Consider the following 13,001-nt stretch of genomic DNA (forward strand, 5'->3'; position numbering starts at 1 on the left):
TTCCTTCTGGTTTCCATTGCATCTATTAAAGAGGTCTAATAATTATTCTTTGAAGGTGATTTATGCTTTTTTTTCCAGCCGCTTTTAACAGTTTTCTCTCTGACACAGATTTTTGGCAGTTTGGCTAGGGTGTGCCTATGTGGGTTTTCTTTGTATTTGTTCTTTTGTGCTCACAGGGATCCTTGAAATATGGCTTTATATTCTTTTCAGTTTTGAAATTTATTAGACAGATTTTTCAAATATTTCTTCAGTTCCTGGAAATACTGTATGCCCCACAATGAGTTCTGAAAGGAGGCCAACATTATTTCAACAAACGATCAACAATATAATTGTTAAGAGGGAATGGGAAGTAGTGATAAAATAACTTACAACATCAGGCATACATAGCCATGAAATAAGATGGAACTATCAAGCCAGGCTCAGTGGCTCACACCTGTAATCTCAGCACTTTAAGAGGCTGAGGCAGGAGGATCGCTTAAGCCCAGGAGTTCCAGACCAGTCTGGGCAACATGGCAAAACCTCATCTCTACAAAAAATACAAAAATTAGCTGGGCATGGTGGCACATGCCTGTAGTCCCAGCTACTCAGAGGCTGAGATGAAAGGATCTCTTGAGCCCGGGAGGTTGAGGCTGCAGTGAGCCGTGATCATGCCACTGCATCCAGCCTGGGCAACACAGCGAGACCCCATCTCAAAAAAACAAAGAAAAGAAAAATGGAATTATTAAATTGTGCTACAAGACATGGGAATATTAATGCAATTGCACTTGATTTGGGTTGTAAAAATGGGTAGCATTAATATAAATAATTCCTTATATCCTGGAGAGCAGGTTATCTTGGGTAATAAGAGATACCTGTGAATTTTAAGCAAGCAACTTGAGTTTTAGCTTAAAATATTCATATTTTGGCTCTTTAGGTAATTGAACTTTTGTCAAGAAGTATGAAACATTTGAGATCATTAGCCTAGTCTGGGGAAAAAAAATATATATATACACACACATATATATAATGCAAAGACAATATAAATAAACATTTAACATGACAGAAAAAAATCACGTTATTTTAAAAATACATCACTGATTTCTGCCTACCCCCAGAGAAAAAATAGTAGGGTCTTTTACGAATCATACATTTTGTTCATCTATATTACTATAGTATACTGTTAATGTGATTATCTAAAAAAAATTATACTACTTGTCTAATAACAACCCACCTCATATCACCATAGCACTAACAATCTTCTCATAAATGTAAGCATAGTAGTGGGTACTGTTATTAACATGAGCTGACTAATACAATTTCACATTTCAAACGCAATTGTGGGTGCTGTGCTACTCCATATTATATTAGTAATTATTGTTCTCTAAAGGTTCTTAAAAGCAAATAAACAAATGCAAGGCAAAACATATGAAATGCAAGGCAAAACATACGAAATGCAAGGCAAATGCATTAAAAACTTTTGAGTGTTAATATATAGATTTTATTTTATCTTTTTAATTTCTTTTGCTTAACCAAATAGATTATGTAGTTTTGATTAACTGGCCATGAAATAGCTCTGCCTACATAGAATTTCCCATGAATAATTGGTTGTGGAGACTTTTGTGTGTGACCCAAATCCTCCCTCAAAACTGAAGTTTGCCCAGCTATTGGGAGTGTTGGCAAATCATGCCTCTCAGCTGATTCTCTCTAGAATTTATTCTCAGGAGATCTAATTAATAACTTGTCAAGCTGATGTCCATCCTTGGGGACAACTCGTATCTGAAGAATGGCCAGTGAAAGGTATTAAAACTCCATACTCCTGCCTCAATTTAGGGCAACTCTGAAGGGTCACCCCAGCTTCTCAGCTCCCCCTTGAGATTAGCTGAGGTATTTGTTGTGACTGCCTCACATCTCAACTCCCTTTATCCAATTCAGCTTTTTCGCCACAGTTGTTGGTTCCTAGGATTTTACCCAGTTAAATGTTCTCTACACAAATCTCTATCTCAAATCTGCTTTACAGGGAATGTGGCCTCAGACAGGTTTTCATTAGGTTCTGGACATAACTCTCATTAGTCATTGATATGATTCGGCTGTGTCTCCACCCGAATCTCACCTTGATTGTAATTATCCCCACATGTCAAGGATGGAGTCAGGTGGAGATAATTGAATCATAGGGGCGGTTTCCCCCTACTGTTCTCGTGGTAGCGAATAAGTCTCACGAGATCTGATGGTTTTAAAATGGGAGTTTCCCTACACAAGCTTTCTTCTCTGCTACCATTTAAGATGTGCCTTTGCTTCTTTTTTGCCTTCTGCCGTGACTGTGAGGCCTCCCCAGCCATGTGGAATTGTGAGTTCATTAAACCTCTTTCCTTTATAAATTACCCGGTCTTGGGTATGACTTTATTAGCAGCATGAGAACAAACTAGTACAGTCTGTTCTATAAGCCCAAGTCGGATCACAGAGTCCCGCTTTCTGTTTTTTTTTTCTAGCCCATATTTCTACTAAAACTTGACTCATATAGACTTAAAACAAAATAATTAAGCATGGCTAATATATATTTAATATTTTATACGTGTCAGGTACTGTATTTTGTAACTTATCTTTTAATAATCTTTCCAAATCTCTAAAAGGAGAATTCTGCTCTTTTATAGAGAAAATAAGGATGGCTCTGAAAATGTTAGCATTAGGGGAAGTAGGGTGAGGGACATAGGGGGCACTTTGTGTTATTTGTGCATTTTACTATCAGTCTAAAATCAGGTCAAAATAAAAATTAAAAAAATGAGTAGTAGAAGCAGGTTGTTAAGATTTTCAGTGTGACTCTAGAATTTTTTTGTTTGTTGTTTGTTTTGGAGTGTAGTGGTAAGATCTCTGCTCACTGCAACCTCCACTTCCCAGGTTCAAGCAATTCTCCTGCCTCAGTCTCCCAAGTAGCTGGGATTATAGGTGCCCGCCACCACACCCAGCTAATTTTTGTATTATTTTTTTTTTTTTTAGTAGAGATGGGGTTTCAGCATGTTGGCCAGGCCAGTCTCCAACTCCTGACTTCAAGTCATCCGCCCGCCTCAGCCTCCCGAAGTGCTGGGATTATAGGCATGAGCCACCACTCCTGGCCCAAAGTTCATATTTTAACTACTAACCTAAATTATTTTAAAAACAAAAGTCTCCTTGGACTCAAACCAGGTCAGAGTGACATGATCATGTGCCTGTTTTGTGCAGGGTGAAGTGAGATTGTTATCTAGGAAATAGCTGAAATGTCCTGAGGGTGACAAAGAGGAGCTGTGTTTTCAGCCAAATATCAGAACCAGGGCCACTGCCTGCCACCGAACCCCAGCGGGCACCCCTACTTTGTGTTTATCTGTGGTGGCTATGCCTGCCCACCTGGGTGGGAACCCCGAGAATGACTCCAGACTTTTCCAGGGACTGCATGCCAGGGTATTTTTTACAATTTATGTGTAGACTTTGTTCGGGTGGAAAAGTTATTTTATGAAGACGAAACAAGCAATTGGGGTACCTACCTTATGGCATTTTTTACATTGAGAGTGTTAAAAATACCCCTCCCCTAACCAAAACCCTGACAAATAGAGCCAGGGAAGGCCATGCAAAAAAGGATTCTTGGGCTTGTATGCCTGATAACAAAAACTTATCACAGAAGACTGCAAAAAACAGAATCTTGCACAAAGCCCATTGCAACTTTGCACACAACAATGCTTATGAAGGATATTTGCCCAACAACTGCCTGTCCAACCTGGGCCTGGCATCACCTTTGTTATTGATCTTTGTAGCCAAGGATAATCATTTCCAAATGATCATATAATCTTCCTCATTTTTTCTTTTGTCTTCCTTTACCTCCGTGAATATGCATATAGTTTACTCTGGCTTGCCTATTTCTATTGCAAGGCTCTGTTTCCAAATGAATATCTTTTTCTTGTGGAGAGCCTCTCTCTGTTTGTTATTTAGGTTGATAAGAGAAATGTGAACATTTGAGAGCTCAGGTAAAAGGCCTTAGTCTACAGTGAAACTTTTTTGCACCCTTAGATGCTTACTTCCACTACAACTTGCAGGTGGGCCTTGAAAAGTTCTTGGAATAAGTTTGAGCTTTGGTCTTCTCCGATTCATTTAGCATAGATTCTCAAAATGTGGTCCCTGAACCCACAGCATCAGCATCACCTGGAGATTGTTAGAAATGCAAATCATCGGGCCTCATTCCAGACCCTCAGCTGGAAACTCTAGGGGCATGGCCAGACCCTCTGTAGCTGAACAAGCCATCCAGGTGGTTTTGATGCAGCTAAAGTTCTGGAACAACTAATGTAGCCCCGTTTGGAAAACTTGGCTGTACAGGCCTCCCTAGCTGGTAAGCTGCTAGCATTTTTTGTTTGTTTGTTTGTTTGTTTTGATACAGGGTCTTGCTCTGTTGACCAGACCGTGACCTCCTGGGTTCAAGCGAGGACTCAGCCTCCTGAGTAGCCGGGACTACAGGTATGTGCCACCACCATGCCCAACTACTTTTTGTATTTTTTTTTTTTTGCAGGGATGGGGTTTTAGCCCAGGCTAGTCTCAAACTCCTGGACTCAAGCAATCTGCCCACTTTGGCCTCACAAAGTGCTGGGATTATAGGCATGAGCCACTGTGCCCGGCCCTGCCAGCTTTGTATAAGCTGAGGAGTTTTTAAAAATACCTAGACTCAGGGCAAACCCCAGACACTTAAGTCAGATTATCTGGGAGGTGAAGCCCAGGCACTGGTATTTTTAAAGTCTCTACAGATGGTTCTAATGTGCTGCTAAGTTAGAGAACCGCTGATCTAGACCAGGCCTTTTCAAACTTAATGTGCGCCTGAATTAGCTGGACCTTGTTAAAATGCAGATTCATTCTGCATAGGCCTGGGGTGGAGCCTGAGCTTCTGCATTTTTAACAAGTCTCTAGAGGATGCTGCTGCATCTGGGCTGCTAACTACACTTGGAGATAGGAGGTTCTGGAGAGCAGAGGAAAGAGCATGAACCATAACCTAGGGGCTGGTAGTCCTGACTTCCGAGCCAAGGTTTGCCTTTATGTGGCTGGCAACTTGCTTGGACTCCTACCTCAATTCTTTGGGCACAAGGTTTGTCCTGCCTCAGAAGGATGTCAAGAAAATTGAGTGAGTAATGCAGAATTGTTTCTTAAATTGTGTGCAGATGCTCCATGAATTTAGAGAGTATGTGGATGCACATTAGTAAATTTTAATAGTTGTGAACATGTTGTTATGAGTACTTAGAACAAGTAATAATGGCTTTTGATGTATAGTAGTAAGAAAGCTTCCTTTTAAAAGGCATGTATTTAAGTTTCAAAAGCGGGGCTATTTAAAAATATATGAAATAAATAATAGTAGAGGTAATTGACAGAGCAAAATTAGGAAGGCAGGATGAGAATGACTCAAGTTTGGGAAATGCTGAGAAAGCAGATGCCCAAGGGCTATGAAAACTTAAAAAAATAGGTAGCACTTGATTTTGATTGGCTGAATGAGATGATGTGTTTGATCATTTATGGGGTTGGCATTTGGCAACATGCACTGGGTGGCTGGGATCACTGTTTATTAAAAAATATTTGAGTCTCTACTTTGCACTAGATACTCTTTTAGTCTCTTGGAAAAGGGATTGGGGGGCAGGCAGGATAAAAACAAATCATTTATGCCCACAAGAAAATTGCAGGAAGATAAAAGTCATGAAATAAACTCTATGCTTCTAATTTAATATTTTTTTATAGATTATGAGAAAAAAGTTTTCCTCACTATCAGCTAGGAAAGCTGTCTTAGCACAACCATTCATTCTTGCACAAATCAAAATCAAGATGAGCCAGATTTAATTTAATATTTTTTCACAGATTATGAGAAAAAAGTTCTAATTTAATTTTTTTATAGATTATGAGAAAAAAGTTGCGCTCTCTATCAGCTAGGAAAGCTGTCTTAGCACAACCATTCATTCTTGCAGAAATCAAAATCAAGATGAGCCAGAAGGCTCCATTCTGACAGCTTCTAATGGAGAAGCTACATTTACTGGACATGGGGAAAGTTGCTGGGCTCTAAGGACTGTGCTCATTTCTTGAACTAGATAAATGGTCTTGGTGTAGCATAATACCAAAACTTCTTGTCGCAGCCCGTAAGGACAGAACTCAATCAGCCTGAAAAGGAAGTCAGTGACTCCGACTCAACACAGGAATGTTCTGTGATTCCTAAAGAAGGATGTAGGAGTGTGGCACAATTCAACCACAGTCTGTGGCCCTGTGCCTCTGCCTTGACATGAGTGGGATTTCCCAGCTGGTCATTTTCTTCTTATCTAAGACATTGGGAACAAATTACTTGACCTCCTCTGGGCTTCAGTACTCCCACTCATCAAATTAGAGGACTGGGCAGTCGCTAGGCTCTCTTTAGGTATCATATTTTAGTTTCTGTGATTTTAAATTTGAGAAGGGGTGTCTAAGGGAGAATACATAGGGGAGGGGGAAAGGCTTATTAAAAGTGTAGTTAGACACTGAATTTTTAAGAATTGCATTTTGTAATAATACCTTTACCTAATCAGGACTGACAATCTTACCTGATGACAGCACCTGGAGGAATGGCTGCATTCAAAAATAAAAATGAAATAAAACAAGACCTTATTTGAACTTAGCAATAATGCTGATTCCTCTTTTTGATTTGAGGAGGTTATAGCTGTTGTAAATGCTTGAATTGGGTCTGCCCAGGCAAAACGGAGTCAAGAGTCCATGTCTGATGAATTTTAACAATGTAGCCAATAGAAAGGGTTGCTTAAACTGCCCCTCTTTTACCAAAACACATTTACAAATGAAAGAACAACACTTCCATTTTTTAAAAACATTTTTTGAGATGAAGTCTTCCTTTGTCACCCAGAGTGGAGTGCAGTGGTGCGATCTTGGCTCACTGCAAACTTTGCCTCCCGGGTTCAAGTGATTCTCCTGCCTCATCCTCCCGAGTAGCTGGGACTACAGGCGTCCACCACCATTCCTAGCTAATTTTTGTATTTTTAGTAGAGACAGGGTTTCACCATGTTGGCCAGGCTGGTCTCGAACTCCTGACCCCAGGTGATCCGCCGACCTCGGCCTCTGAAAGTGCTGGGATTACAGGCGTGAGCCAACACGCGTGGCCAAAAATTTTCCATTTTTAATTGCAGGGTCTGGGGAATTAAAATGCATCCGTAATTTCTTGCATCTCTCCGCTCGGGCTTGCATGAATGCAGAGGGATGGGGAGGACTTCTTGAGGCAAGCATCCCCCTCTTGTCACCTGCCATCTGGAGAGAGAGGGCTGTGATTTATCTCACTTTAATCAGGAAGGACCCGATGGGTGGATGGAGAGGTCTGGCGGCTTTGTTGCTCCATGTGGGAAAGAAACGGACAGAGTGAATTTGTGTATGATCCCTAAGGAGAAAGCGTCTTTGTGCTCTATTTCTTTTTGACCTGGAGCCCCTGAAAGCAAGCTAGTTACAAGTTGAAATAGGCCGTTTCTAAAGTGTGATTTTGTTTGTGTATGAGCCTTGATTACAAAGGGGAAAAAAACCCGCTTAATTTACATACACCACATGTAGTGCAGGATCCCCTGGGCTGTCTTTTGAGGTATCAGGAAACTTTGATGAAAGTCGCTTGTCTCATCTAGGAGTCATTTCATACTGTTTAGCAGAGCCTGGTATTAACATTTCCTTCCAACTGTTTACTGGAATCTGTGTGTTCCCTTCAAGTGATGCATACTAGGTGCACAGGCTTCCTGCCACTGTCATCCTAATCTTTCCGTGCAGACAGGAGCAGAGGGGAGAGCGCTGAGCCAGGCCCCAGTTTGCTTTTCTTTCCTGACACAGCCCGGCTCCGCTGCACTTCTCAGCTCTTGCTCTAGGTGGTGCTGTTTGACCATTTTCTTCATGTGACCCTCCACTTGGTAATATAAATTCATTCGGAGGATGACCTGATATCAAAAAAAATTCCTTTTGATTAGTAGAATCAACTTGTTTCTTCGCACGATACTCTTCCCACTGAGACACATGGAGACAATTCTGACTCCAGGTTTGCAACCTTGAGATTTCTCTCAGATGCAATAAAAAAAACAAAAAAGCATTTTGAGTGGCACAGTGATGCCTAGTGCATGATCATGTTTGTCTGCTCAAACATTAAAGGGAAACTGGTGGGTTTGAGGATGCCCAGCAGCACGACAGCTGCCAATGTAAATGAGCCGTATAGAGAGAGAGGGGGCGGGAGGGGACTACAAACTTCAGAATATGAGCTGATCGTTTATAAGTTAAAAAAAAAAAACAAGTCAAAAGGGAGCCCAGGATGGTGCAAGAAAGAGGAGAAAGGAAGATTTTCCTTGCAGCTAATCAGGAGAGTTCATAAGGGCTGATTACATGAGTGGAAGCCTTAAGTTCTTTTTTTTAAAAAAATGTGAAAGTTTGCATGTATGTATGTATGTATGTATGTATGGCTTCGTGTATTACCATTATTATTGCAATCAGCAAATGGATTTACTTCCTTTATCTCATGGGCTCCTTCCCACTCACTTCTGGCAGCACATTTTCCTTTCTCCTTCATCCCAGAACACCAAAGAACAGATGCGCTTCCTAACCCTGGCTCCAGGGGACTTTATACAATGTAAACAGTGCACCTCTAACGTGGTTCACCGCTTAGAGAACGTGTGTCCCATTTTAAAACTGTGACTCCTTTATATTTTGCAGTGCTTATTTTAATAAGAGACATTGGACTTGTGACTTATTTTTCATGGAGGAGTGAGCTTAATGGTTGAAAGTAATCGATAAACTTGTTTTTCCTCTGATGCCATCAGCCAAGATCCTATGGCAATAGTAAGAGGATGACACTGGGCTGGCACCCCCTCCATAACATATTTGGACCATTTTTTTCCCCCAGAATGCACATGCAATAGCTTTGGTTTGGTAAGAGAGAGATGGTGTACTTGGTTTCCTTCTGTCACACTTTTGCTGAAATGAATTAGACTTTTAAATCAGGAAATTCAGCGAGATGAGTTAGATTTTTTCACAAGAGCAGTGGAGGACTTCCAGCTGGTTGGGGGAATGATACGGAAATATCTTGCTAAATCAGGGTCTGGTGGAATGCTGCTCCCCTGGCAGGCTCCTCTTCACAGGGAGCAATCTGTGGGTTGCTTATAGAACAGAGCGAGCAGGAGGCATAGCATGGTCTTGCTCGTGGGAAGACCTGGTGTTCAGATGTTTGTCATTAGGAACTGGGTGTGGGCTTTTTCAAGCTAAACTGAAGCAGTAGTTCTATTAGGAAGAGCCTCCCAGATCAGCATCTTCTGTTTCTGGATACTCTCCCTTTGAAAAGCCAGATTTCAGCAAAAAGCTTTCCTAATGTTGAAATTGCACAACTGAAACCCTATGGGAGCAATGGGAAAGATGGAGAAAGAGGTGGTTATATCATGTACTTCAACAGTTTATTTAGAGGCTGTTGACATTAGAATAACAAGCCAAGACAAACAAAAATACTCATTTTGGATGAAAATATTGTCTTTTCATGTTATTATAGATAGCTGAGTCCTAAGACTTATACAGAAACACATTTTCCTAATGAGTGGCTGATTTTTCTGGTTGAGCAAGTAATATCCAAATTATTGTACAAATTTTTGGCTCAGGAGCAAACATTGTATTGCATAGTGAGCTAATCACTTGCCCTGTCTAAGGTAAGCCGTTACCTCTGCTTTCCCTTCATCTTGTCATTTCTGTTTGTTGGGTACAGGTTTCCTGTTGGTTCTTTCTGTTGGCTCTGATGTAACATGAATGAAGTTCTTAACATCCTTTCAGACAAAAACACAACTTAGCTCATTGTTTCTGAGTTCCTATAGAGGTTTTCTTGCCCCTGAGACTTTCATGTCAGACAGCTGGATGTTGCTGTGTTCAAGGCTCTATATGTTGATTTTGTATCCTACAACTTTACTGATTTCACCTATCAGTTCAGTTCCAACAGTTTTCAAATTTTATTTATTTGTTTTTGTTTTTTAAATATTGTATGTTTCATTTTAGAGTCAGGAGGGTAGATGTACAGGTTTCTTACACAGGTATATTGCATGGTGCTGAGGTTTGGGCTTCTAATGATCCCACCACCCAAGCAGTGAGCATAGTAATCGATAGGTAGTTTTTCAACTCTTGCTCCCACTATCCTTCCCTCCCACCTTTGGAGTCCCCCAGTGTCTATTGTTCCCTTCTTTGTGTTGAGTTCTAACCTTTTTTTAGTGAAGTTTGTAGGGTTTTCTATATATAACAAGATCATGCTGTCAGTAGAGACAGTTTCACTTCTTCCTTTCCTATTAGGATGCCTTTTATTTCTTTCTTTTGCCTAATTACCCTGAGAAGTGGTGTCCGTGGGCATCCTTGTCTTGTTCCTGATGGTAGAAGAAAAGTTTCAACTTTTCACCACTGATTATGGTGTTAGCTATGGGTTTGTCATATATGGCCTTTATTTTGTTGGGATACAGTCCCTCAATACGTGATCTGTTGGGTGTTTTTTTTTTTTTAACCATGAAAGGGTTTCGACTTTTGTCAAAAGCTTTTTCTATATCTATTGAGATGGCCATATAGTTTCTATCCTTTATTTTTTTAATATGGTATATTATATGTATTCGTTTGCTTATGTTGAACCATGACATGATCATGGTGAATGATTCTTTCAATGTGCTATTGAATTTGGTTTGCTAGGATTTTGTTGAGGATTTTTGCATCTATGTAGATCAAGGATATTGGCCTGCCATTTTCCTTTCTTGTAGTGTTCTTGTCTGGCTATGGAATCAGGGTAATGCTGGCCCTGTAAGATGAGTTTGGAAGTATTCCCTCCACTTCAGCTTTTTGGAAGAGTTTGAGAAGGACTGGTATTAGTTCTTCTTAAAATATTTGGTAGAATTAATCTGGGAAGCCATCTGGTTTTGGGTTTTTCATTGATAGGAGACGTTTTCTTACTGATTCAACCTCCTTGCTTGCTATTAGTCTGTTCAGATTTTTAAATTTCTTCATGAGTCAATCTTGGTAGGTTTTATGTGTCTGGGAATTTATCCATTTCTTCTAGATGATCCAATTAGTTAGTGTGTAATTATACCTAGCAGTTTCTTAGGATCCTTTGTATTTCTGTGATATTGGCTATGATGTTTCATCTTTCATTTCTGATTTTATGCTCTATTGAAAACATGAGGCATAGCAGGTAGGGGGCACTGGTCAGGACTTGGGGTATAAACTGGCAGATGTTAAGGTGGGTGATTCTGGTTAACTCAGAAACTCCGAAGTCCCGTGTGGAAGAATTAACTGCCTGTACTCACCTAGTAATGTATATCCTTGGTCAAAAAAGATCCAGCTGAGAATGTTGGATGAAGGGACCAAATCAATATTCATCATTATATTGAAAACAAGTCAGATTGGCTGTGGTCTTTTGACAGCCGGTCAGTGGCTAAGTCTATTTGAACAAAGTTAGGGCAGGTTCAAGGGAGAATCCTGAGATCGGTATTCTTTGTTCCATACAAACTTGCCTTTCAGTTTCTTCTCCCCATGCCTCCAGGATGTCCCTGCACAGCCCGTAGGGCCCCCTCCTTCAGTACCTTGCCTTATGAAGGGGAGAAAATGAGTTTTCCAATGTTAGCATATACTTAGCCTTTCAAAATTTCTATTTCTATTTTAGGGGAGCTCTAGGAAAACAGCAGATTACTCTAAATCCCCAGGTAAAAATCTGAAATGGTGGAATTTCATATGACCAGGAGACATATTTTGGGGCAAGTGGGCTTTTCACAATCACTTGGACATGAAGGCATCTGCTTCTTCTATGCCTAAAATAGTCCTTCAATTTAGTAGTTTAATTCCTCTTCCTCTTTTTCAAATTTCAAGACAATACATGTAGTGACTGAACAATTTGGATCCAAGTTTCACTATTTAACTGCCAGTGTGACCTTGGGCGAGTCACTTAATCTTTTCAAGGCTCAATTTCATCATGTAAAGTGGAAGTACAAACAATCCCTGACTTACAATATTTTGACTTATGATTTTTCAACTTTCAGATAGTTTGAAAGCAATACACATTCAGCAGAAGCTGTACTTTGAGTACCCATACAACCATTCTGTTTTCCACTTTCAGTACAGTATTCATTATATTACATGAGATATTCAAAGCCCACTTTATTATAAAATGGGCTTTCTGTTAGATGATTTTGCCTAACTGTAGGTTAATGTGAGTGTTTAAGGTAGGCTGAGCTAAGCTATGATGTTTAGTAGGTTAAGTGTATTAAATGCATTTTCAGCTTACAATATTTTCATAAGTTTATTGGAATATAACCCCATTGTAAATTGAGGGGTATTTGTAATAATGATATCTCTTCAAGGAGACTTTGTGAGCCTCTGATAGGAAAATGGATACACAGATGCATATAAATATATAATCTTTCTTTTCCATACATATGATATTCTTTAAGGATATTCAAAAATCTGGAAACAGTTGCCTCCAGGGAGATAAATGGTAGTGGGTTGGGAAACTTTTAACTGTATACGCTTTTGTACCTTTTGCATTTTGAATCAGATGAATGTATAATCTACATAAAATATTAAGATTAAAACATCACCGAATAACTTATCAGGAGTTTGGTGAACATAAGGGAAGGCCGCCTATGGTGGCTGTATTTTATTCAGTGTTGGTCACTGTTGGGCATTTCATAGAGCTTATTTCATTTCATCCTCACAAGCGCTGTAGGAGGAAGGGGCCCCAGAGGGATTCATGGTTAGAATAGCAGAGTAGGAGCATTTGGCAGCTATATTCTGTGTAGGTGATAACTTTAAAGATATTTTTGTTATAAAATGTTTCAAACATACAAAAAATATAGAGAAGCAGTTTTCTATAGTTATTAAATATTCTTAATGGGTAGTCATAGAAATTATCATCCAAAGTGGGATATTCTTGAGAGAAAAAGGAGGTTCTATTTATAATTATGGTGGGATAACAAACTTAAGATGAACAGCTCTGGACAAACTGGGTTGTATGGTCCCTGGAAAACAAG

The 13,001-nt window shown here is 39.9% G+C and overlaps 1 protein-coding gene across 1 annotated transcript in view; it reads left to right on the forward strand.

Annotated features, from left to right (window-relative positions):
• Positions 1–13,001, forward strand: part of LOC129138938 (MAM and LDL-receptor class A domain-containing protein 1-like) — a 464,758-nt gene that overhangs the window by 73,681 nt on the left and 378,076 nt on the right. The window contains exon 9 of the mRNA XM_063805034.1: positions 4,376–4,452. The gene's annotated coding sequence lies outside the window, so the exon portion shown is untranslated. The remainder of the gene's footprint in view (positions 1–4,375; positions 4,453–13,001) is intronic.

The sequence above is a fragment of the Pan troglodytes genome, chromosome Y (assembly GCF_028858775.2).
Source record: "Pan troglodytes isolate AG18354 chromosome Y, NHGRI_mPanTro3-v2.0_pri, whole genome shotgun sequence".
NCBI classification, from domain to species: domain Eukaryota; kingdom Metazoa; phylum Chordata; class Mammalia; order Primates; family Hominidae; genus Pan; species Pan troglodytes.